Genomic DNA, 6154 nt, shown 5'->3' with positions numbered 1-6154 from the left:
CATCACCACTTTATCATGGTTTTTCATAACTGTAATTATCATTATATACGGTATACATACGGATTTTCACTACGGTAGAACGCTACTACACTACATGTAAACTAGATTGTACGATACTGTGACGCGCTACTTCACTACTGTACCCTTAGGTGTACAGGGATAAATCCTACCACTGTATAACCAGAGTCTCCTGGAGGGAGAGCGTGAGATTTGTGAATAGATCTATTCGGGACTGACAATCCCACATCTGGACTGCTAGCTACAGTTAGGCGGGCACGCCTGAGATGTACAAATGTCATTTAACTCGACGCCTGAAGAACGTTGGAAAGGTCTCTAGTCATATCAAGCATGGTTATACGACTCACAATATGTATAAATCACCTTTAGTTTACAACTTAACACTCTTCAACAGTTCTATTTTTACTAAATAGAACTGATACACACTACTTATTCTGGCTAAGGCCAGGGTTTTTCAAACAGAACCGATTATGCAATGGTTTCACATATAAAATACTTACACTTCATGATTAGTTTTAGCTAGTCACATGAGGTAGTATTCTCGCATATCACTACAGTTTTCAGTAACGAACATTCATGGTTTTATACGAAATCGATAACGCTACCCTTTTCACTAAAGAAAATATCGGATTTTCTTGGAAACATACAGATATTCATGGTTTATTACAGAACTGATAACACTACGTTTTCACTAAGGAAAATATCGGATTTTCTTGAAACTATTCAAATATTTTCCGAACTCATCAACGATTTTCACTACAAACCACCGCTTATGAACTCACCAGCTTTATGCTGATACTCTTTTAAACTGCTTGTATTCTCAGGAAATCAGTAGACAGGTGCCTGCTGGGTTTTTGAAGAGTTGAAGCAATAAGAGTTTAATGTTATATTCATACAAGTTATATGATGTAATTCAAACAAGTTTCAGAATTGATGTAAACATTTTTACTTAAGTATTCACTGTAATGGTTGTGTTGCTATGATTGCTGTTATTCATTGGTTGTGATGCTATACATGACGTCCTCCACCCCGGAACGTTTCCGCCATCGGTTTCGGGGTGTGACAGATTGGTATCAGAGCCCTTGTTTATAGCGAACTAGTATACCGAACCTTACGTGGTATACAACTATAAACACTAAGGGGCCTAAGTGCTCTACGCTAAAAGTATACTTTCAAAATATAAAGTATTTTTATAAAAGTATACGAGCATGCATACATAACAAAATTCGTGTCGTTAGTAGAACAGAACAAAAGTATTTGGATGCTGGAACACTGCGGTTAAACCTGGGCAGTTATGTAATCATGTCTAGGGTGAATATAGCCTGATCAACTATATTCAGTCGAGACATGACCAACATGTGTTTGGGAGTGACTGTGGTGCTACAGCAGGCCTAAAACTTACCAAAATCATCTCACATAAAATACTATAGGATTATTTTCGCTAGAACCAAACTCAGTATACAGATTCACTCTAAGTGTTGCTACCTCTCCTTCCTTAAGCGATAACTTACTTATTTAGTAACCTTTCTGTGTTTATCGCTCGGTAGAATACTTTCATTATCAGGATGAGATATATTTTGTTTTATATCTCGAGGACTTACCATCCTCTTCTTCCTGATTGTTTCTAGAACAAGATGCCTCCTCGACCAAGACCCATCAGAAGGAACGACGACACTCCACCACCACCACCACCCCCTCAGTTCGACCCTGTCATGTTCCAGGCAGCAGTTACAGCCGCCGTGACTGCAACAATGGTACAAGTGAACGCTGGTGGGACTGGAGGTGGAACTGACCCCCAGAGACAAGATGGAAGTCAGGGACATCAAAAAGAGTGTTCCTACAAGGACTTCATGACTGCGAAACCCAAGTCCTTCGACGGAAATGGAGGTGTCATCTCCCTGAATCGATGGTTCGAGAAGATCGAATCCATTTTCGAAATTTGCGTTTGTTTTGAAGCAAACAAGGTGAAGTTCGCCGCCTGCACCTTCACCGACAGAGCCTTGACCTGGTGGAATGGTCGAGTCAAAACCCTAACCCTGCCAGTGGCTAATGCCATGGGTTGGGAAAGACTAAAGGAGCTCATGCTCGCAGAGTACTGCCCGAGGGGCGAAGTGCTGCCCATCACTATATACAAGTACAAAACATACATTCCTTAGAGAATGTATAACAGGATACATGCATACAACAAGGGTCGTACTACAAATACAGTCATATTACATCACTTTTCCAAGTATGAGTCAAAGGAACTTACGTGTCATTACATCAGAAAATATAGGATTTTCTGGAAGAACATACTTACATTTCAAAAAGGACCATTACAGTTAACTCTATAAGTACTCAGCGAATACGTCCGGGTTAAATACAATGAGGATCCGACAAACAGTGGGATGTGTGTCTTCGACCCCATTTCCTATTCCTTGTTTGGCTGTGGGCTTGGGGCAAAACCGTACAATCGATTGTCTGTTCGATCTGGATTGTATATGACTTGTATACACTAAGTACTCGTAGAAGGAACTAGTATGAGTCATTTTACATATCATTAATCACATCAGGAGATATAGGATTTCCTGGAGAAATACATCATGTTTTACAAAGAACAAAGAAATTGTTTTCTAAAACAAAACGCTTATGAACTCACCAACTTTAATGTTGACACTTTTTTTTAAAACCACTTGTATTCTCAGGGCACTAGTAGACAGGTACTCGCACAGGTTCTAGAAAACGGAGCATAGTAGCTTCAAGTCTTTATTTTGCTATTTACTTATGGAGTCAATCATATGTGATTCAAATACAATGTAAACACTATATTATTAATACAATGGTTGTGGTTGCTTTTGTAACACCCTAAATTTCAAAACAATTTTTCACTTTTAAAAATATAATTTCATTCATAAATATTCTCAAAATCTCAATGTATCACATATCAACTCCATAAAAACACATCCCAAGATCAAAATGTGTAAAACTCCAATAGTGTGTACTGATCATGTCGGCGCCTTCCCGCGATCCTCACTGGTACCTGAAACACATAACACAAAACACTGTAAGCATAAATGCTTAGTGAGTTCCCCAAAATACCACATATAACACATATTAGCCACTCGAGGCTATAACTCTGTGGACCCTCCAGTCCTAACTCTGTGGACCCTCTGGTCCTAACTCTGTGAACCTTCCGGTTCTAACTCTGTAACTCTGGAACATACACGACATGAATCACATAGAAATAATGCAGTGTATCACAATCACATAAATAGCATACAAGATACTCTGTCACATAACTCTAATTACCACTCTAGGTAAAGTATAGTGAGAAGACTCACCTCGGGTAACTCGGTAAACCTCGAGCTCTAAAATACTGCACTAGCCTTCGCCTAATCACATAATAATTACTCTAATTAATACAACTTCTAAAGGCTAGGCCAACCCCTCTCTATAAGTTCTCTAAGAAGGGTAAAAGACCATTCTACCCCTCTAATGGCTCCTAAGTCCAAACACTGACTAAACCCTAAAAGTCAACAAAAGTCAACGATCAACATTGACCGGACTCGCCGAGTGCACTAGAGTGACTCGGCGAGTACATGCCTGTCCTCTTCGCCCCTGGTCTTCACTTGACTCGCTGAGTCAACCCTATACTCCACGAGTCGTCATAGGTCGCGAGTCGCGGGGCAACCCGACTCGACTTGTCGAGTCCCTTATGGGCTCGGTGAGTTCCTCCCATGACAACACTCATTTGACCTCTTGAGGTCAGATTTGCTTCTCTAATCTATAGATTTGACTTCCCCATGACCAATAAACACGTAAAGGTCGAATCTTGCTACACATGCAATGCTCCCAAGGCTTATTTTTGTGAAATCCCTTTTAACATGGCAACCTATGTCCAATTCCTCCATAGAACCACAAAAAGCAGCATGGTTCAGGCTCTCTGGACCTCAAAAGGTCCATATCTAGAGTTTAGCACTCAATGGGACACTATACACAACTAGACAAGCCATAAAAGGGTATAGAAAACCCTAAATTCAATGCCCTTAAGCAAAACAGAAGGATAGGATCAAATAGCTACCTCAAACTTGAAGATCCAAGCTGAAAACCCACTGAAATGCAATCCTCTTGACCTCCCCTTGCTGGAAACACTTTCTCCTTTGCAAAATCACACCAAAAATGATCAAAAAGGCTCAAACTCTCTCACAACTCGCTCACAATCGCTAGGGTATCTCTCTCTGGACTGGTAGCCGCAAATGGAGGCCATAAAGGCCTTTAAATAGGGCTCAGGCCCTGAGATTTAGGGTTTCACTTTACAGCGCGGACTCGCCGAGTCCACACATCGACTTGTCGAGTCCCGCATTAATCCAGACAAGAATTCGCGATCCTACTCGGCGAGTCTGAGCGCCTACTCGCCGAGTCCCTCCCTAAAACTCAAGGTAAATACTTAAAATAAGATACCTGGGAATCCGGATGTTACAATTCTCCCCCACTAGAATCAGACTTCGCCCTCGAAGTCTTGCTCAACAAACAACTCTGGATGCTGCTCCCGCATCTCCAACTCCGGCTCCCAAGTCAGCTCGGACCCTTTCCGATGTTGCCACTGGACCTGTACCAGGGGCACCTCCTTGTTCCTCAGAACCTTGATCTTCCGATCCCGGATCACGATTGGTCTCTCAGCATAATTCAGGCTCGCATCCACCTGAATATCCTCCAGCGGCACTACCGCCGACTCGTCGGCTATACACTTCCTCAACCGAGACACGTGGAAGGTATCATGAATCTGGCTCAACTCCGTAGGTAGCTCCAACCGATATGCTACCTTGCCCACACTCGCGGTCACCCTGAACGGCCCGATATACCGGGGCCCCAGCTTGCCCCTCTTCCTGAATCGAATCACTCCTTTCCAAGGAGACACTTTCAGGAGCACGAAGTCTCCCACCTGGAACTCAAGCTCGGATCGTCGCCTATCCGCATAACTCTTCTGGCGACTCTGAGCCGTCGACAACCTCTGTCTAACCTGCTGTATCTGCTCGGTCGTCTGAAGCACTATCTCAGTGCTGCCCATCACGCACTGCCCTACCTCTCCCCAGCAAATAGGAGTCTGACATCTCCTCCCATACAACAACTCGAAGGGAGGCATACCAATACTCGAATGGTGGCTGTTGTTATAAGAAAACTCAGCCAACGGCAGATACGTGTCCCAACTTCCCCCGAAGTCCAACACACATGCTCGGAGCATGTCCTCGAGCGTCTGAATCGTCCGCTCACTCTGTCCGTCCGTCTGGGGGTGGTAAGCGGTACTGAAATGCAGCCTCGTACCCAGCTCCTCATGGAACTTCTTCCAGAACCTGGAAGTGAAACGTACATCTCGGTCTGACACAATCGAGACCGGTACTCCATGCCGCGATACCACCTCCCTCACATACAACTCTGCCAATCTCTCTGCAGAAGAGCTCTCACTGATAGCAAGGAAGTGAGCGCTCTTCGTCAGCCGGTCGATAATCACCCAAATTGCATCGAAACCCCTCGCGGTCCTTGGCAATTTGGTGATAAAATCCATGGAAATCTGTTCCCACTTCCACTGGGGAACCTCAAGTGGCTGCAACTTGCCGTGCGGACGCTGGTGCTCAGCCTTAACCCTGCGACAGGTCAAGCACCTCTCAACAAACCATGCTACATCCCTCTTCATATAGGGCCACCAGTAATCTTTCTTCAGATCCAAATACATCTTAGTGGCCCCGGGATGGATCGAGAACCTCGATCGGTGCGCCTCCTCCATCAAAGTGGTGCGTGTCCCGCCTGCATACGACACCCAAATCCGACCCTGAAAGGTCATAAGCCCACGGCTATCGGTAACGAACTCAGGTACCTGTCCAATCACCCGCTCTCTCTTGCGGTTCTCCGGTCTCACGGCCTCTGCCTGGGCCTCCCGAATGGTGTCTAACACCGGAGTCATCACTGTCAATCTCAAACAAACATATCGTATCGGGGCACTCTCTGCCATGCGACTCAGGGCATCAGCTACAACATTAGCTTTGCCCGGGTGGTACAGGATCTCACAATCGTAATCCTTTACCACGTCCAACCATCTCCTCTGGCGCATATTTAGATTGGGCTGATCCATCAAATACTTCAAGCTCTTGTGGTCCGTGTA

This window comes from Lactuca virosa, chromosome 1 (genome assembly GCF_052849685.1).
Source record: "Lactuca virosa cultivar CGN04683 chromosome 1, Lactuca_virosa_CGN04683_v6, whole genome shotgun sequence".
Lineage (NCBI taxonomy): Eukaryota > Viridiplantae > Streptophyta > Magnoliopsida > Asterales > Asteraceae > Lactuca > Lactuca virosa.
Note: the sequence above shows the minus strand (reverse complement) of the source record.